We start from the raw sequence: 22,007 nt of genomic DNA on the forward strand, positions 1-22,007 counted from the left end.
GTTTGGCACAAGAGATATTAGTGGTGAATACAAAAAGAAGGAAAACTATTGTGACTGTCAGCTACCAAATAGTAAGCAATGACCAACATGGGGAAAGAGTAGAAGACTAGTTGTTAAGATTTTGGTGGAGATGTTTAAGGTTATTCCCAAGTGACCTTGTTTGGCAAGAACTCATTTTGGGGCACTATCTCCAAATCTATCCTTTTTATTTCATGTTTTTTCATGTTTCACTTCCTCAGCTTCCTACACTGTAGTTCTGCAAATTTATCTGCCCTTTCCTAGAACCACGTTCTGAGTCTTTCCATTTTCTCAACTATCACCTGGTTCCACTCCCATGGGAATTGCTGATGACTAATAAGCTTTTATCAATCTAATTCTTACACAGAAACCCACTTATAAAATAGATAAAAGCACAAGAGGCCTGAAGTGTTGAAGGGAAAGAGAGGGCTCAGATGAATAACCCAGCCTGTCTAGGGCTCTAAGGAGGATAATTTGAAAGTCACCACTCCATCTCCATGGTAAAGTTTGATAAATCAAAACTCATTAACATGACCTCTCATAAATATACATGTTCATTTTAGTAGGGTTTTCTGAGTGTCAAATACCCATTTTTTAAAATATTTTTAAGCCATGCTACCCTGAAATAACAAATTATGTGGGACTTCCACATATAAAACAGATCAAGGAAGTAGTCCATTCATTTAAACTCATTTTAAAGTTTAATCATACACTACTCATAAAAACAATCAGTGAGACAATCCTCCTCCTCCTGCTCCTCCTTTTTGTCCTTCCTCTCTCTGTCTCTCAGATACACTTTCTCTGTCTCTCTATATATGTATATGTGTATGTTTAACTTCAAAAAACAAAACAAAAAAAATCTGCCAAACTGTTTTCCAAACTTGTTTTATCATTTTACACTCCCATCTAAAGTATATGAGTGTTCCAATTTCTCCGTATTTATACCAACACTTGGTATGATCAGTATTTTTAATTTTAGCCATTCTAATAAGTTTGTAATGGTATCTCATTGTGATTGTAATTTGGATTTCCTTAATGACTGATAATTTGAGAATTATTCCATGTGCTTATTTGCCATCCATATTTTCTTTGGTCAAGTGTGTTCAAATACATTGACATTTTTTTTTAACTGAGTTGTTTTCTCCCCCCATTATTATTATTGAGTTTGAGAGTTCTTTGCTTACCTGGGTTATCAAAATTTGAAAATATTTGCTCTAAGTCTGTGATTTGTCCTCTCATTCTTTTATAAGTATCTTTTGAAGAACAAATGTTCTTAATTTTGATGAAATCTAGTTTATCATTGTTTTCTTATATGGATAATGTTTTCGGTGTCACATCTAAGTCACTTTTGCATACACCAATGTCACAAAGGGATACTCATAGTTATCTTAGAACTTTTATGGTTTTAAGTTTTACAGTTGGTCTATGATCCATTTTGACCTAATTTCTGTACACAGTGCAAGGTATGCATCAAAGCTCATTGAGTGGGGAGAGAGAGCAGGGGATATTATTATCCAATTGCTGAAAAGTCTACCTTTTTTCACTAAAATGCATTTGTACCTACCTGGAAACCTATTGACCATATGTGTGTTGGAGTATTGTTTTCAGCTCTCTATTATGTTTCATTATAAAATCATTTTAGACTTACTGAAATTTGCAAATTGAGTACAGAGTTCCTTCATACCCTTCACCTAGCTTCCTTACTGTCAAAATCTTCCACAACCATGGTACAATGATCAAATTCAAGAAATAAATATTGGCACAATATTATTAAATAAGCTACAGACTTGTTAGAATTTCAACAATTTTTCAATAATATTGTTGTGTGTGTGATCCAGGATCTAATCCAGGATCCCTCATTGTATTTTCCTATCCTCTAATCTGTGGTACTTCTCCAGTCTTCTCTTGTCTTTCATGACCTATGCCTTTTGAAGCACACTGGTCAGTTATTTGTAGACCATCCCTCAGTTTGAGTTTGATGTTTAGATTGACATTAGGCAATGCTGGCAAAAATCCAAAAGAAGTGATGATATATCTTTCTCCGTGCATTAAATCAGGGTACATAACATCAACATGTCAAATTATTAATTCATGTTAAAATTACTATTTTTTACATCAATACAGAAATGCCTTGTAGTATATTGTAAGTATCCTAATCTTTTCTTTGTCTCTGTGATATGGGGTAACCAGTGAAGTATTTTGATTAAAAGAGTGACTGGTATATTAGCAGAATCACTCTGGGCACTGTGTCTGAGGATAGAATGTAGGGAGGTGTGGCCTGAAGCAGGAGACCTGTTATAATATTATTAAGAAATACCAGGGTAGTAGCTGTGGGGTGGGTGAGCGGTGGTCAGCTTTTAATGAATTTTGAAGGTAGAGCTTATAGAATTTTATTCAGAATGAGTATTATGTTTGAGAGAAGAGAGTAGTTGAGGATAATTCCATAATTTTTGGCTTGAATACATGGAAATATGAAAGATGCTGATTTGAATAGGAGCTTTAGAAGTTTATTATTGGAATATTAGAAAACTATAAAACTTCCAAGAGGAATTTCAAGTAGGCAGGTGAATGAATATATGAGTCTGGGATTCAAGAAAGTGAGAGGTCTAAGATGGAGTTATAAATTTTGGAGTCATTAGCATATAGATGGTTTTTAAAGCCCTCAGAATGGATAAGATCATCAATGGAGAGAGTTAAGAGAGGAAGAAGTCTAAACTCTGGGCATATTGATTAAGAGATTGGGGACAGGCTGACAAAGGAATAGCAAAAGAGATTATATAGTAGAATGAAAACCGGGGGAGCATGGAGTCCTAGAAGCCAAATGAAGAGAGTGCTTCTGGGACAAGAGAGTAACTTTATGTTTCAAATGCAGTGGCTAGATAAAGGGAATAAGGATTAGGGATTGACCATTGGGTTTAGTAACTTGAAAGTCATTAGTGACCTTGCCAAATGTAGTTTCAGTGGAGTAGTGGAATAAAAACATTATTTGAGTGAGTTCACTAGAGGCGGGGAAGAGAATTGGAAGCAACAAGCATAGACGACAATACTTTTAACACTATTCCTGCACTCTGTAATGTACGTAAAGGAATGGGATCAAAACTGAAAGAAGAAGTGGATTGAAGGGCATGTTTTGTTTTAAATGGCAAATATTACAGCATTTATTATCTTTGTGGGAATGATTCAGTAGAGAGGAGAAATTGATACAGAAGGGAGAGAATCGATGGCTTCGGGTAGAGAGGAAGGGCTAGAATCTGATCCACAAAAGAAGAATTTATAAGTCATACCTGTTAAAGAGAGGAAAACAGAACAAACGGTTGGGCAGATGTGAACGGATGGATAATGGATGATGGTATACTGTGGAAATTCTTTTCTGATTTCTTGGGTGAGAGTGAGGATGGAGTCAGAGATCGTGGAAGTCAGAAGAGAGAGGAGAAGGTATGAAGACCATCTGGGAGACTGAGGGAGAGAACGGATCTGGGAACATAGTGTTATTTCCAGACAACACCTTAAGGTGAGTGGTTATACATTTCAAAGTGAGACTACTCGTGGTCATGAACCACCTTCTGCTATACAGAGGTAGGTGCAAGTAAGTAAGAATTTGAAGGTATATGACAGGAACCTTTTAAACATTATGATGTCTGGGCCTTGCTCACTTTTATAAAGACATTCTTATTTATTATATTTGGTTGGGGAAGGCCCTGTCCATTGGATTTTTTTTTAAGTACCCAACATGATCTAAGGAAAAGTCAGAATCACACCACTGAAGTATTACACAGCTTTTGTCTGAGGAACGGGAGGTGTGGAGTAGTTGTCATGGGCTACAAAGCTAAAAAGATAGATTAAGACCAATTGTGATTTATTTATTTTACTAATTAATTTTTGAATAATATCAGTCTACAACTTTTGGACTTGGGGAAATTCCTACAGTGCTTAGAAAAGACAAGGGTGAAAAAATGTCTGACAGTTGGCTTCTCTAACCCCATTGTGGGAAAAATCTACAGAAAATTGAGACATAACATTTTAGGTATTTGATAGTTTTTAAAAAAAATTATACTAACTTGGATGGAAACAAATCAATTTGTGATCTTTATCAAATATGTTACTTTTTTTTTTTAGCATAGAGGTTTTTACGCTAAGTTTCAGCCTGCAACATTTTGTATATATAAAACTGAAGTTCTAACAAAAATTTCATGTGAAGAAGAATATGTTACATTCTTTTGATATGAAACTCACTCATAAGTTTACTAAAACTTTTTCAGTCTATGGATGGATCACCACTGCACAGCAAAAAAGGAATAATGGGTTTTCCAAGATATGCCATATATCATGTTTTGAAAGTAGATTTTGAATAAAAATATTTCCTAAATGCCTTGTTCCCCTGAAGCAGTAAAGACTATGGCAGTATTTGCTGTGCTTTTGGCAAACGACGGTTTTTCAGTCCTCAAAAATACTTCTAACATTTTTCAGTTTGTGGAAAGAAGACATACAAGTTTCAGGTAGAGAGGACTTTTGTTTTATCAGCTCATGATATTAAAAATTCACAGTGCCATCTGTGTACATAGCAGGCGCTCTGAGCATACTTGTTGGACCAATAAATGAGTGTAGAATATAATATGATAGTCTCTCCCTTTTCTGTCAAAAGTTGTAAAACTTTGCTTTGAAAAAAAAAATCTATTATTTCTGTCTTGTACTGAACAAGGCAGAATTCCTTCTCTTTAATTCAAAGAAGTTTTATTTGAGCAACGTTCAAGTAGGAATTAGATAATTTCCTTTTTGTTCCTTTGCTGGTTCTGAAACTACAGAACAGAAGCAAGAAACCAAATACTGAGGGATGTATTGCACAAATATGACTTCATATAAACACAAGCCAGATGCAAACCATTCAAGAAATAATGGAACTGCAGACAGCAACCTTTAAGGGATGCTGTGGATGTCTGTTCCCTCTGCTGTCATTTATGTTTCTGTTGTCAAGGTTTACTTATACCACAGTTTAGACTATTCCTTGGAAACGAAGTTCAGTGTTACGCTGCTCCAGGAGCACAGGGATTCTTTGATGAGCTCTAAGAGATCAGTAACAATACCTCCTGAAGGGTCATGTTGCTAAGTTACAGCTTGTTTCCCTGGTCACGGTGAACACATGGAAGACCCCCAAAAGAGACTACAGATTCTTGGTGGACAGCTCTCATACACTCTCCTGGGAGCATGGTGAAAAATGTCTTCAGGAAAATAGCTCTATGAAGGCCAGAGGGACTTTATGTACCGGCAAGACATGTCTGAGAGGTAAGAAAATGAAATGTTAAAAGTAACCTAAGTCATTACTTGAGAGAAAACAAACCAACATAGATTGTGTTACCGGGTTCAATGTCACTTAAAGATGTAAAGTCATGCAACTGTGTTAGTGATGATGGTTGCTTTGGGAGAGAAGCAAACCCTACTGCCACCCTCTTCCCTAATATGGTGCAACTGGTTACAAGTACAATGCAATTTCTGCGATCATTGTTATAGCAGAAGGAAGTGGGTTTACTGTTTTAGTAATGACATGTACCTATAGACACACAGGGCTCTTTAAGAGAGCATGTGTGAATTTCAGGATGAAAATAGACAAGATTACCAAAAGGAAATATCAATTGGCTAATTGTTATTCCTTATTAGCTAATATTTATTACTTAAGTTTAAATGAAAACCTACCACAGAAAAACAGGGCTTGTACTAGCACATTAAAGCCACAAATCATATTAAAGAGGCAAAAATTCAATTCTTATTTCTTCATTCCTAAATTTCATAGCTATTTTGTAAATGTTTCTCAAATCATGCTGATAATTAGACAATATTTTTGTCTTTATATTGGTGTATAACCTGACTCTCATGCTTAAAAAAGAGAGTTGTACCTTTAATTTTCAGGCGTAAGTACACTGTGGTTTCATAAAATTTGTATGAAACTTATTTGTAGCTTTCATTTATTGTCTATAGTTGAGAGAGGAAGCACGTATAGGTAGGGATTTAGAGGCCAAAGCAATTCTATTATAGAAGTTCTATTTTTGTTAGCAAACTCAGTGTCTAGATATCATGTTGATTTCAATGTTAAAAATTATGTCATAATTTGTAGAAATGGACTTGTGAAGTAATAGTTTTTAAATGGGTAGAAGTTCTGTAAAGAATTATAAACTTTATCTTTCCCTGTTTTCCGACACCCTTTATTACACTGTGCCAAGAAGAGGTTTATTTGTGAGGTCTGTATAAAGTGACCTTTAAGAGCACTATTTTTATAAACTAGTAAATCTTTAAAAAATTATTTTAGAGAGGGAGGGATTGGGGAAGAAGGAAGGAAGGAAGGAAGGGAGGGAGGGAGGGAGGGAGGGAGGGAGGGAGGGAGGGAGGGAGGGAGGGAGGGAGGGAGGGAGGAAGGAAGGATAAGTTTTCTTAGTGCCAGTATTTTTGTTTAATCACATTGCTGCATATCAAGAAACAAAAGTTTTATTCATAACATCTTTCTAATATACAGTCAATTTTATTGGGGATTTTACAGTTTTACCTCTGTTCACAAAACCTAGCTCCATCCCATATTATTCTTTAGTGCCTATATTCTTCTTCTCTCTTGTGGTGTTGTATGTGGTTGAATTTTCAAAGTTGTAACAGCATATGGAGTAGTAAAACATTCCTCAAGTGTTGAAAATCTTCTAAGTAGCAGCTATATATGTGGTTAGTAGTTGTAAAAACTTCTAAATATGATCTTGTAGAGGCAGCATAGCAGTATCTCAGTCTCTGCACCTTCATTATTTCTGATATTTGAATATATGTTTTGCTTCTATAAATGTCACAAACCCACTAATAGTTATTGATGTTTACAAGCTTTATCTCTGAAGAACTTTTACAGGTGTTTGTTCTTTTATTCTTGCTGTACCTTAATTTGGGTGCCTATTTGTGTTTATAGGAATGTGCATGGGGCGGGTGCCACAGAGACATGCAAAATTAATAAGAATACAAATAGAGTCACATAAAATTAAACTGTGACTCATTCAGATAGAAGTAGAAAAATAACAATTTTAGCCGTATGTTTTTCAAAATTATAATATTATTATATGAGTTTAGAATGGACAATCTAAATAATTTAAGATTTGTCTGCTAAAATCCTAGGCTTTGGGGACTGAAATATTTTTGGAATATCTATCTGTAAAACACATAGTTTTTCAGAACAGCTCATTGCTATATTATTATTTACTCACTTTTTGGTTTCATTTCAGGTTCTTAATTTGGATCCAATAGAAACTTAAACATAATAACATTCAAATTTAAAAACCGGGTATATTTAAGTTGCCATTTCAAAAACTACTAAATTGTAATATCAAATTCCTTCCTGACATTATAAGAATTCTTTTCAGAGGACTCTCTATCATCTCGTTACCATCTTTAGCATGCAGATAGCATAATCATTACTTATTTCATAAATGAATAAAATACAGGCATAGAGAGGACAGGAATTCTGGATTTAAAAAATAAAAATAATTGTCAAAGAAATTAAAGAGGCTGATTTGATATTTCCTTTCATCCAAATTTAATGCTCTAGAGTCCACGGTGATTTGTTTCTAGCCTGTACCTCAGAAGTTCCTGGTTTTAAGATCCCACAAAATTTGAGAACCTAGTTCTATTTAGGGGGAGAGAGGGAATTTAAGGATTTGGGAAAAGTTTGCTAACTGAAAAATAAGATTGAGATATTTTCTTCCTTCCAAAAAAAAAAAAAAGCTCTCATGATGCAGCATTAAATATATGTAGAACATTTAGAAATTGAGTCATATGCAATACAATTTTGACAACCCTAGGTATCTGAAAGGGGCCCACTGGCCTTCTGGATTGCTTCCTTTAACTCAAGAGTTCAGCTTCACCATAAAAAGTAGGCCATCTGTCACTTCCTCCTTCACTCACCTTACAAAGTTACATAATCACCAACTTGACATTTTAATTAAACAGATAGCACCTGTGGCAGCTGGCAATTTATGAGGCTTATAAATTCGTGATTGTAAAGGACATTGCAATCTTCTGATGAAAGGTGCCCATGAATTGATGAGTTATATTATTGTTGTTTATCATCCAGCAGTCTCAGCTCACCTCATTCCTTCTTGTTGGCCATTCTACACTTTTTAAAACCAGGCGTAGATGGCCAATTCAGATAGTGTTACCTACTTTAAAGACACTATAAATCACTGCTGATGAATGCCATGCAATTTTAGCTGCGGCATCTTCTCCGTGGCAGCCTCATATTAGAGCATTAATAATATTAATTCTTCTTTCATAAGGGTTTAGATTTGCAATTTATGATAACTGTTTGTTCACTGCAGGCAGAAAGATTAAAAATGGGTAAACCAATATACCAACTGAACTGCATGTGTCTGGTTTTATGTTCTTTTAGGGAGGAAAAGTAAAAGAGGGTTTGAAAAACAGCTTGATGTTATCTGTAATAGTGTTCTCATAGGTTCTACTACTGAAGGCTTAACTTTTGTTTTCAGTAAATAATAACTGCTCAGATTTATGTGTTCTATAAACTAGTGCAGTTATTTATACGTACTTAAGTGGGGCAATTGAATGGGAAAAACTAATATTATTGATTTTCCTTAATAACTGCACATTAATTATGATACAACATTACGGTTATTTAAAGAACCACAGTAGCTTATCTGAATCTCATTTGAATCCTAGTAGTTAAAACTACTTGGTCATTTACTTGTGTGACTTGGGCAAGTTCTTGTCACCTTTCTGTGCCTCAGTTTCCTCATCTGTAAAATCAAAATCATTATATTACTCATTTCATTAGGTGATTTCAATGCTTAAATGAGTTAATCCATGTAAAGCTCTTCTACAGTACCTGGCACATGGAAAGTGATCAATAAATGTTAACAATGAAATGATAGTAGTAGTAGTAACTGTCATCATTGCAATAATGTTACAAAATGAAAACAAAACAAAAAAACGCTGTCCCTCAGGTAGAGTCCACATCATCATCTGACTATTAAAGACGAAAGAATGCAGTGTCTTGCCCAAGGATGCAGTAGTAACTATTCCTTAGATTCACAGGGTTCACAGGATTCCTTAGATCTCACAATGTTGCCAACATTGATGTGCACATTAAGGCACTGACAGAGGAGTTGGGATTAGTTATATAACCTGGAAGATGTCCTATTTTTTTCTTTTCTTTTTTTAAACTACAAGATCAGAAACTATCTTATTTTGCTGAGATTAAAAAAAAAAAAAAAAAAAAAAAAGCAGGCTAAGAAAATTTCCGTATGGGATTTGTGATAGAAGTAACAGAGCCAAGACTGTGAGCATGCCCCAAAGTTTTCACCACAACATCCCAGCACATTGTCCTTTGCCACTACACTCTGTCATGGGACCAGGAGAAATATAAGAATGTGAGGGGAGAAAACCAGATTGGGCGGCCTACAAACAGATTTCACACTGGAAGATTAGTCCTCTACTGATTAGAATCTTCTCAGGTAATCTTGTCTTTAGTTGAAACTCATCATCAATCATCAATCATTCTGAACACAGAGAGACAGAGATGGAGACAAAGAGATGGGGGCGGGGGGAGGATGTTAGTTGCCTATTGTGTTAGCAAATTTTTAATTACCTTCTATTATTAATAATGACTGACATTCATCAGGATAATGGCATAAAGATTTCTTCTAGTTTAAACTCAAAAAATGATCTGATGTAAACAAAGCTAGCAAGGCAATTTTCAGTTACGTTTAAACTTAATTTCACCTTGAAGCTATTCTGTTTAGTCTTATAGCACTACGAAAGGAAAGCACGGTAAAACCCCAACCAACTATGTCTCTTTTATCAAATATTTTAATTATGTGAACTTATTATTCCCCCGTGCCCTGCCTTGGGAAGATTATATAAGAAAAATAAGACCATTTCTCACATTTTAGATTAAAAAACAAGGGAGGGGGAGACTTCCAGGTTTTTCTATTAACTGAGTTTCTGACTGTGTAACCATCACTGACTGAAGTTTCAAATCACCAAACACTAGTCGCTGAAGAAAGATTCAGCCATGTTCATTATTCTTATTTCCCTGATTTCATTTTGGTATAAAATTGCTAGCAGATTTTAATGAACCAAATGAACCAAAAAAGTAAGTTTAATTTGCCGTTCACCCCTGATATTTTATTTTCCCCCAATTCTTTCTCCCTGATTGTTGCCCAAAACTCCAATTATAGATGGCAGGATTTACCTGATTCAAGAATAATAAATTTTGCACAATTTAATACTGTTCTAATGTTTGTTAATTTGTTTCTAAGGCAAGATACTCTTACATAATTTCAAGAAACAATACCTAAACTATTAAAAAATTGCTCAAGTGAAAGAAGATATGAGAGGCATATATTTTCTGACTTTTTACATAAGACAAAATTTTTTTTTTTAAATTTAATGGCAGATGGAAGAATAATTTTCTCCATGATAATGTATATATTTTTTGTTGTTTTAATGTCACAGTCATGCTATTTTTTAGAGTATGATGTAATGGTGGTGCTCTTTTACTGTACCCACTCAGTTAATAAATGAAAAATGGAAGACATTTCTGTATTATAGAAATGCTCATGAAGGCAACCTCAATATACAAGAAATGCATAGTTTTTTTGTAAACAAAATTGCCACCGGGGCACAATAACTGTGCCATAAAATATAGAATGCTGTCTCTTAAGATTCATGGAGCCTGAAAAATGATCAAGAGTAAAAAGAGGCAAGAAATAGAAATACGATTTCTAGTTTTACTTAACATAAAGAGGTATATTTATATATTATTTTAAAATTGGCTTAAAAATATACAGTACCAATTGCACTGTTGGGGAGAAAGAGAAAAGTGTAAGAATAACGATGAATATTAAGTCAGAGAATTAGTATAGGAGAGCAGGAAAGACATATCTCAGTGGTATAAAAATGGGAATTCAGAGAGAACTGGATTGTTCTTAACTGAAATGGTTGAGTAGTATTGCCAACTGAGTAAAATTGATTGAAAAACCTGATTTTTAAATGTCTTTGCCACCAATTTAAGCAATTCTAAAAGGCTTGGAGAAAATTTCAGGGAAATCCTAAGACCCAGCTCAATGGGAAAAGCAACAGGGAGCTTACAGAGGCTCGCTTGTGCCACATTTGTAGTGGTAGTTCTGCCAGGAATGATATTCCAATATGAGGGCTGACTTCCTTGTTCATATCTCATAAATGAGTGTGTGCATTTGTGTGTATCAATAGATCTACTCTTCTAAGAAATGCAGTCTACATAGACACCCTTAACTTTGGGGACAATTTATCTTAAGTGACTGTTAGCCATAAAAGTGTGGACTATGGTAAGATGTGAAAGTCCTAAGATTTAGGTAAACTCCTAGGGTATCATCTATTTCTCCTCTAAATGGGAAAGTTGGCACTTAAAATTTATTGCTATTGTCATTTTATACAAAGGTATTTATACTTAAAGACTTTAAAGGAGATACACAATACTTTAAACATTTTCTTTCACTCAGCTCCTCAGGTCTAAACACAAACAGTGAGAAGATTCATCCATCTAACTCATCATACAGCTCAGATCTGAGTGAGTCACACAAGTGGTCGGCTCTGTCAAGGAACAGAACATTTCATCCACGTTCAGATTCTGGAATATCATCCCAGGTGAATACTTTTAATTAGCCCTTTACCCAAAGATAAATTTATACAAGGTACTTTATCTTATATTTATCACTTTTTAATAAGTGTATAAATAGACCCTTTCAATTGGGGGACAAATGAAAGGTTGAAACTCTCAATCCCAACTCAGAGGAGAAATGGAAAGAAGCTGGGGTGGGGGAAGATAAAGAGATGAGTGGAAAAGATAACACGAAAACAAAAATGACATTCCTTCCTTTCTCCCACTAAGTTCAAATTCTGTCTCTAGTCTAAGATACATGTTTTTTTCTTCCTGGAATGTCCTTTGTTGACAACATAAGATTTTCCCTTTCCAAACTCACCATTACCAAGACTCTGTCTCTGACCCATCTAAGTGGAATCATATGGGCTTTTCCCTTCTTTCCTTTATCTACAATTGTTCCACTTATCCCACTGGATCAAGATGAGTTATTTATATGTCTGGCTTTCAAATGATAGAAAATGAGTTTTTCAAGCACAAATGCCACATTTTATTTTACTCTGTATCCCCAGTGCATAACAGAGTGCCTAAGAAGCACAATATATATTTTTGAATAAATGAATCAAATGAAGCATACTCGTTTCGAAAACATTTATTGAATCAATAGATCAGTCAATTGGTCTATCAGAATTAAAAAAGAAAAAAGAGCAGGGTAAGGCACAAATATTCACTATTCCTTTAAGAAGAAACAAGTCACACAACTATAACACATTGACAACCTTACATGGATATAAACAAAGAAAAGCAATGACTTATGTTCCTACAATGTCAGAAATACCAAAATCACACATATAATTCCTTTAAAAAACAAATAAAGAGGTTTTTGCACAAAATTAAATGTCAGTTGAAAAACGTTCTCCTCAAATATAGCTTTAGCCTAGATTCTTTTTATTCCTAGCAGGAGCCTCAAGAAAAAGCACAAAAAGGTAATGGAGTGTGGCAACTCCTGGGAATTTAACTTCTAAGAAGTTTTTATTCTGTGATAGAAGCAAAAAAACAAACAAACAAACAAAATTCCAAAAAACACGTAACAGTTTGGAAAAGAAGCCTCTATAAACATGTAAACTGAGCAACCAAAAATAGTCCACGAACTATATTCCTCAATAATCTAAAATGTATTTGTGTTTCTTAGTTTTTTAAAGAATAGTTCTAAAGAATGAGTAAATCACTTGAAAGCATGTTAGCAAATCATCAGTCTATCTCAAAGAGTTGCTCAATCATTAATATTTTAGTATTATTGTTAATAAGGTAAAGAGCTATTATTACTAGTTCTATTTTTTTAATGAAGGTATTTAGATATTTACTGGGACAACCAAGGCCATTCAGTAAGTAAGTAATTAAAATAAAAGATCAAAGCTAAATGATCATTTAAAAGCCACCTCTTGCCAATTTATTTTGAGGCAGTTTTGCCCCAATTCTGCTTCATAAGCTGCACAGTCCCAAATGCTGCTCCAAGAATAAAAGGTTCTTTGTTTTAAAAGTTCAGGGGAAACCTTTGTAGTACGGACTCACAATATATACTAGAATATTAAAGTCTGTGAGAAGTCTGATAATAAAGAGTGATACTGAACCTGGTTGAATCGAGAGCCTCATAAGCTCATTTAATAGTGGAAATGTTTTTTATGTTGTTAGTCACATAGGTTTACTGTTCAAAAAAAGCATAAGCTCTGTGAAATGTTGCTCTGTGAGATGAATGCAGTTGTTCCAAATACTTTATTGACATTTCTTTAAATCAAATATTCTAGGTTTGTTTGTATATGTGTATGACACTGGCTAACAGAAGAATGAATCTGTGGTGTATGTATTCCACATACTATTTTCCTAATGATATATCTTTATGCTTGTGTTAGCCTTGAAACTAGCATAAGCTATGTAAGATAAGAAGTGTGACTGACTACCATCTCAATAATAGTAAACAATATAAAATTGCCCAAAATATGACCTTGAAACGTATTTTGGTCATTAATATATATATTGGCTGCAACAAAGATGACCAGACCTGAAATGTTTCATTTACTACTGGCTACACATTTAAGAACAATGTCAATAAATTGGTGCTCGTCTCAAGGAGAACTACATGTTCTTCCTGGAAGTGTAGCAATTTGCAAACCATGATCTGTGAGTAATAATTGATTGACTTAGGAACAAGATCATAGCTGTTATGCAACACTTAAAATAGTAGTCACACATGGATGGATTCTTTGGGGCCCATAGAAAGAAGACTCCTAACAATTAGAACTCTTCTAAAATTGGATTAGATTCCTCACGTTTATGAGCTGAGTAAATATTAAAGGACGATGTGTCAGAGGTGGTGTAAAGTGGATTCGTGAATGGGTACATATATTTATATATTTACTATCAAACATAGATCAGTTGCAGGCACTGGAGATGCAAAGTTGAAAAAGAATGACTTCTACAAGCACACTATTAGGTACTCGGAGTTCTGTGTGGCTGAATGTTTGGCATGGATTTGCATCTCTTTTACACATAAAATTAAATGAAATATATACTGCCAGGTGATGTTTCTCTTCTTTCTTATTTTAAAGCTTCCCTCAGATTCTTTTAAGTACCTCACTTGGCACAAGGTAGAACAACATGACATTCAAGGAAGTCAACTGCGTTGCCCAAGAGTAAGAGAAGGTAAAAGAACAAATGTGTATATTCTCTGTGTACAAGCTCTGAGTAGATTTTTTTTCAAATTAAAAGACATTCCTTGAAATAAAAAAATATTACTTGGAGGTAGAAAATTTTCCTTTTTCAAGAGCATGGTATTGTTAATATAGTGAAGCCACTTTTAAAAGCATATTGTAATATCTGATTATAAATATAATAAATGTTCAGTACTAAATACTGGAAAATAGATAAAGAAGAACCTGTAATTCAACCATCCAGAAATAGTCACTGTGACTTTTATTTCCATTTAGGCTTTCTTTGAAAAGCATTATATGAATATAATTCTTTTACAGAATTGTATGAACTATTTTGTTTCTTGAGTTTTTCCACTTACTCTTGATATTGTGAGTATTTCTTCCATGTTATTAAACATTACCCAAAACATGTTTATTAAAGGTTGCATATATTTCCATCATATGGATATTAAACTTATTTAACCATGAGCTTTTTGGAAAGTTAGTTTATTTACTATATTTCATGATCATGGATAACACTGTGACTTCAATGGATGACTTTAACCTGATTTAATTCTGCACTTTTTTTTAAAGTATCAAAAGAGAGTAAATAAACCAGGTCATCTCATTTTATATTTTTACTAAACATTTTAACTTTGGTAGAATAACCAATGTTTTAATACTCCTTTTTCATCCAATAAGATTTTATATGAAAATTACTGTGACAGTATGAAGAATCATGGTCTGCAGCCTTGATATACATAATTGGTTAGTATAGGAAGATTATAGTTTGGTTTCTGTAAGTAACTTTCAATAGATTATAAATAATGTAAGAACAGTGGCCATGCATTTTTCATGTCTCTTTTGCATCCTCCATAAGCTGATGAAATAACATTAGACATCATTCCTGTTCAGTGATTATTCAGTCTTTATAGAAGATCAAATATCTTGGAAATCTTCCATTTGTATTTGCAGACTGGCAGTTACATTGTACAATTACAATATTGATTTAGAAAAAAAGTGGCTTAGATATATTCATCTGCTCATTTCCCCCTCTCACCTGCATTACTTTACTCACACAATGTCTTTCTTCTTTTACTCAAACTTAGTTGACAAAAGAATGAGACTAAGTAGCATCATTTTCTGAAAATGAGTAAAATAGGTTCTTATGTTTTAACCATCAGCTTTATTTGCAGCTAAGCACTGACTCCTATTTTTTAAAATAATAGTAGATAGTCCAACTAGAGGTAAATTAGATTTGTCCTTTGGGGACCTTAGAATATTTTTCAAAGAGCAAGAAATTATGGGGAATTTGGAAGAAATGAGACCAGAAGAAGTAGAGGCAGTGTGTCAAATATGTAAGGAATTCATCAGCAAAAGGAAGAGAGGGCTACATAAGAAGCTAAAGTGGGCTAAGCTCAGTTGGCTATTAAACTTTAGAATGTGGAGGTGTGTGAAAATTCAGGTTCCCAGGCCCTACTCACCCCCAAATCTGATGTAGTTAGTATGGAGTGGGGACCCAGTATCTCCCTTTGTAAGAATTATCACAGGAAGTTCTGGTGCAGATTATGTAAGGGCCATACAATGAGGCACACCAGTTTAGGAGGTATAGGGGAAGGCAGGGAAGGAAGAAATTCAAATACAAAGTAAGAAGAGTGATAAAGTAAGTGTGCTGACATTTACATGTGTGAGGGAGGTAGCTGATGATTGTGGCAGCCACATGAGGAGAAAATAAATTGTATGCTGAACACAGATGGAGAGTGAGGTTTAGAGAGAACTACAGAATTGAAGAAATTGGAGGGGAAGACCAGAGAATAAAATGTAGGAGAAGTAAACTGAAAACGTGTAAAGAGAGTCCAATGGCCTCCCTCCTTCCCTGATTTAAGCAGCCAGGTCATGTGCTGAGGCCATCCCTCAACAAATCCAATCCCACACAATGACCAATGTGGCCATTCATGCTGAGGACACATCTCTGCACAGAGATAAGGCCCATTTTCCTTCCATAGATCATTAACAACACACAATCTCTTGCTTAGTGAGAATGGAGTATGATCTAGGGGATGGAAAATATTGGAAAATCCCATCACCTTAAACCATAAAAAAATAGATCTCCCTGGTTTGTTGCCCTTAATTGTGTTTAAGTTATTTTGTGTGTGTGAGAGGAGAACAAATGCTTTTCAAAGCATTCTGATAAGAATTACTGTCCTTCTAGATTAGATCCTGAAACACCCATCAAAACTACTTCAGTTGGTCTCAACTGCACCATTGTACATCCAGGAAGAGTTCCTAAAAAAAGAAAGGTTATCTGGTGTGTGATAAACAGCAATTTCCCAAGACTTTGATCTCCAGATCAAGACTGACAATTCCTCCCAATTAAATGAAGCAAAAGAGCAAACTGTTGGTGGAAATCCTTTAAAGAATAAATACTTTCGGTTTGAAAATCCCTCAGCAAACTAATTCAGTCACTGTTGTTACGAGTTACAAATCCAGTGAGGGGACCAAGAACAGTCTCAGAGAGAGCAGGGGAAACCCAACACCCCTGAGCTGTCAGATATTCCAAACTGTAGTTTTCGGCTGTTAAGATATATCCTCAGTTATAATCAAATCTGATTTTAAAAAGAAAAGAAATAATTCAATTTAATGCAACTCTTTACAGTAGATGTGACTTTTGGCCTCCACCTTCAAAGAAATCTTTGAAAACTGCTTTAAAAAAAATAATTGAAAGAGCAGAAGATCAATAGAAGTCAAACGAACAGTATAGGGCAAAGTTTAATAAACTCTGGGGTATATATTGCACAAGGAAACTTATCAAACTGGGTATTGGTGTTAAAGACAATAGAGCCCAAGTGCTTCTCAGTCAATTAGCTGATTGTTCCAGTTTTTCCAGTTCTATGACTTTTAACTCCAATCATCCTAATCAATGAAGAAGAGAGTTTCCTAACACAAGAACATTTCACTTGTAAATTGATTGGGACACTGCTGCCTTCAGGATTTGGTTATTTCCTGGCTGGCAATAGTTTATTATGAGAGAAGTGCCTGAAAGAGCAGATTACACCTTGCTTTCCACCTGCGCCTAATGAAAGAACTGATGTTTGTGTCAAAAATAATGAAATATGGGAGTCTTTCTCGTATTGCTTTCCATAAATCCTTCACAAATTGACTCCCTGTCTCCCACCACAGCCCAGACAAACCTGCCACACAAACAAAGTTTGTTCCTGATGCCTTTAGTATCCTCTTTCTGGGTTCTTTTCACCCTTGAAGTGAGAGGAATCATGCATTTTAGAAAAATGGAGTGTTAGAAGTGTGTAAAACTGGTCCCAGATATGACTCATGGCGAACACAATATGTTAGAGTTGGGAGGGAATTGAAATCATTTAGTTTAGGATTGCTGCCGGGGGTCTGGTTGACATCATAGCAGAGTGAAGTTTGTCTGGAGTAGCACAATAGAGTGTAGGGGTTTCTGGCAATAAGATAGCATATGTCGGTCTATGATAGTATTTTGGTATTAAAAAGTACTAGATATCAGTATTTTTATACAGCATAATGAACTTCAAACAAACATATTTACTCGCCAAATTCACCTCAAGTTGGGTTCTTGATTCCAGTTTTTCCTGTATTGTTGCAGATGTGGAAAACTGAAGCTCAGAAAATTAAAAATAGTCATCTGGAGTTATACAATTACCTAGCAGCCAACTCCAGATTGGCCATAGGATATCCTTTCCCTAACCCTGGAAGTTTTGTGCAAACCTGATTTGGAGAACAATAGGGTTAGAAATAGTGGGAAATGAGTTTGGAAATGAGGATTAGGATAAGATTGTGGGAAACCTTGCTTGACAAGCCAGAATGGTACATCTTTATTTGGTAGGCAATAGGAAATTTCTGAAATGTTTTGAACATGAAGATCGTATGGTAAAAGCTGTGCTTTAGGAAGGCTGGATGGCAGTTGTATCATTTATTTTGAGGGAAAGGAGATTGCGAACAAAGAGATCCAAGAGAACATAGTTACAGTTCAGGTAGAAAAATAATGAGGGTCTGGACATTGAAAATGAAGGGATGTATTCTCAAGTGAAAAACTGGTAGGACCAGATGACTAATTAAATGGAGAAACACAGTGACTTCATATCTCCAAACAGAAAATTACATGAAGATTAAATTCACTATACTGGTGATTTCTTCTCACTTGCCTGTGCTAGAAACAATTTATGTAGGGCTAAAAGTTAACTCTTTGTTACTGCACACACTATTTGCTCACAGATAATGTCTCCTCAATTCTGATATCTAATGGAAGTTTAAAACAACCAGTCAAATATCAGATGAAGCTGTCTGTCCTTTTGCCTGAAACCTAATTCCAAGATCTTACTGTGTGACCTTTTGCCTAGGACCCTCTGCAGAAGAGTTGCTCTTCACACAGGAGGAGTGTGTCTTGTCTCCAAGGAAAAGAGTCCTTGAAAAAACCAAATGCGAAACATGGCTACAAGAAAACTGGGAAGACTGTAAGGTGAGAGCTTTAAGAACAGAAAAAAAAAAGTCTATTTCCCTCGTTCATTAAATTATGACTTTTTTTAAGGGCAATTACCAGGATGAATTGTTTAAGCATCTCTTTAGAGATGTCTCTAAAACTGGTGGTATTGGGGCTTCTCCATCTCTCTTTTTTTAAATCCCTTCTAAATCGTGACATATTACTTATTTTCTAAACTTTATTTTATCCAGATATTGCTGAACTTTGGAAAAGTGTGAAATAGTTGAGAAAATTGTTCCTTTTCTTTTTTCTTTCTTTTTTAAAGTCAATTGTTGGACAATAATCTTTATCAATGAGTTTATGGTGCAGTCTAGAGTTCCTTGAACAATGCATTTTGGTCAGCTGGGGCAGCCAGCTTGGTCTGAACAGAGAGCAATGCTGGACAAATGAAACTTTTAATCGATGAAGGATACGAGCTGTGATTTCTTGGTGCTGAAAAGACCCTGCTGACTGAGCCACTAGCATGGAAATAGGTCCTGCATTTAGTCAGCCTGCTCACTACAAAGCTTTGGGGCAATTACTCAAATTAATTCCTGTTGGATCAAGTCATATTTAGGCAGAGAACTAAAGATTTAACTGGGAAGGATATGCTTTGGTAGCACTAAAAGAGTCAATCAACTTCTTCCCAACAATGTGTCATGCCCATATATTTGTTTTCTGAAGCAATCAAGTTGTTCATGAAGATTTTGAAAATGAGCCTGAGTTTAAAACCTGCTTGTTGGGGTCTCTTGATGCCTCTTTTTCTTCATAGATTGGTCTTGAATGGCATAGGATTATAGAATTAGGGGTTAAGAAGGAGTTTCAAAGAGGTTCTGGTCTAAACTCCTTCCTTTCAAAAGAGGAAAGTTCAGAAAGAGAAATGATTTGCCCAAAGTCACACAACTTGTTAGTAAAATATATGAAATTAGAATATTGTTTCCAAGCATAGTGCTTTCTTTTTAAAAATAAATAAATAAATTATTCTTACATAATACATGCATACATTCTACTCTTAAAATATTAAGCAATGCCCCTACTTATTTGAAAAATTTAAACAATACACCTAAAACTTTGACCTCCATTCCCAGGACTCTCTTTAGAGGTAATCATTTCAGAGTATATATGCGTTCACTCTTTATAGCTGCCATTGAAACCATGGATTTATTGTAAAAGCCAATGGAGGCTTGGTAATAAATTATCACAGAAAATTTAATTGGTCTTGAGATAACTATACTTTAACAGAATGGCTAAATAAACTCTTAAACTATCACAGAGAACTTAGTGGGAAATAGTGGTCAAAAAAAGCCTATCTGAGGAGGTGACATTTAATATAGAAATGATAGATATAATTTATCATTTCTTATTTTATTTCAAAATTAAGACCTTTTATACTTTTGGAAAATGGAACTTAAAGTATCAAATTTTGTGATGTTTAATGTCTAAAAATACCAAGACCTTAGGGATCTTTTTAAAGATAGATATTTCTGTATTTCTTTAAAGATAACAAATATTTTGCTTCAAATTTTTAAAAAGAGGATTGCCATCTTATTCAATAATTTTTTTATTACAGAAATTGATGGTAAAATTGTGGAAATAAAAAGTAAAGTTAAGTTTTGGCAATAGAGCCTTTAAGAGGAATGCTACTACTCAGAGTGGTTTTAATTTTCTTTACATCAAAGTTGTCCGATGTTAAAAGCAAAAGTAAAATATCCACTATCTTTGAAATATGCCAAGTGATTTTTAAATATGTCCCTAGTTACTTTGAAACAAAATCATAGTTGTCATCTTTTGAATGATGGTATTTTACTCTGAAACTTTTATAAATGCGATCTTTGAGTATCTCCAAGGAGTCTAAAGATAATTAATCATTTAAATCAGTAATTTCCAAACAAAGTTTTATTCCCTCCACTCTCTACCCTCAGAGAATTTCAGAATCTGTTTGAGGACCCTGCCCTCTCCCTGACCCCTAACCTTGAATGCAATTTTAATCAGGATTCGGTCAGGATCTTCATGCTCACTACCTTGGGAATCTGCAACAAAATTGTGACTGTTTGGAAGTGTGAATATTTTAGAGAGAAAAAAAAAAGTGTGTGTGTGGGGGTGAAAACCACTGTGTTTAAATAAGATATACAACATATTCTTAATTAATACTATTTTGAAAAGTTGACAACTTGCTTTTTCTTTGTTTTCCCCTTCAGAATTTGAACCTTTCCTTTCAGGATTTGGGGGACCCTTATCAAGTTGCAAATTTTAACAGGATTCTTAGAAGACTAATTCGAGTTGAAACCCTCTGGTTAGTGGATAATTCACTGGTGGATTTAAGTGCCATAAGATTGCCAAGGTACCTGCTCTCTAGTATGTCCAGTTACTAAATTAAAATGAAATCTTTGCTATTTGGGGATATGTGACCATTGTCTGTACATACTGTGGCTTACCTCATATGATCAGGTCTTAGAGGTGATAGTGTTAAACGATACCTGGGCAAGGCAAAAAGGGAAATTTACATATCAAAATGTTACATCTTTGAGGGAAAAATATCTATTATTTTCCAAAGTAATATTATTATTATCAATTTTTAGGGGAGTAATTTGTAATCATAGAATCATATTGGCAGAAAACCTTGCCATGTCCCTTGCATTGTAAACTGGAAATACTATATATATATATATATATATATATATATATATATATATATATATATATACACACACACATATACGTTATTGTTATAAGACAGCAACTTTTAATCATAGTTACTGAACACCTGTGGGGAAAGACCACTGTAGTTGATGCAAGTCTTGGCTTGAAGGTCACATTCTAAGAGTGGGGTGAGCTTGCCAATCAGAGGGGTGGGTGAGCAAGTCAGAAGGGTGGGCCTGCCAATCAGAATATCGACAGAAACAAACCAAAACTGTACAAAGTTACATAGACTCCTTAATCTTCCAAGGATCCCAGCTTCTGATGTTAAACATAAGCTACCTCATTCTGCAGGATTGCTTGAGAGCCTTTTGTGTAGAGAGCTAATGTCTGCTTCATAGACAGTTGGTGGAGTGAACCTTGGCAACAGACGGAGGGGCACACAGAGGTCCACAGGAGAGAATTAAGAGGTGAAGGAAATTGAGCAGCTACAGAAGGAAGAGTAAATCCTAGAACAGGTTAAGATACATCTCTGAGCCTGGGCTGACACAAGGCA

General features: G+C 34.8%; 1 long non-coding RNA gene across 1 annotated transcript; it reads left to right on the forward strand.

Annotated features, from left to right (window-relative positions):
- The first annotated feature begins 5,090 nt into the window (after positions 1–5,090).
- On the forward strand, positions 5,091–21,186 carry LOC109449114 (uncharacterized). Its single transcript, XR_012495959.1, has 5 exons — positions 5,091–5,298; positions 11,532–11,676; positions 14,236–14,329; positions 18,696–18,814; positions 21,013–21,186. It is a non-coding gene; the product is annotated as an uncharacterized LOC109449114 (long non-coding RNA).
- The last annotated feature ends 821 nt before the right edge of the window (positions 21,187–22,007 follow it).

The sequence above is a fragment of the Rhinolophus sinicus genome, linkage group LG01 (genome assembly GCF_036562045.2).
Source record: "Rhinolophus sinicus isolate RSC01 linkage group LG01, ASM3656204v1, whole genome shotgun sequence".
In the NCBI taxonomy this organism is placed as follows: Eukaryota; Metazoa; Chordata; class Mammalia; order Chiroptera; family Rhinolophidae; genus Rhinolophus; species Rhinolophus sinicus.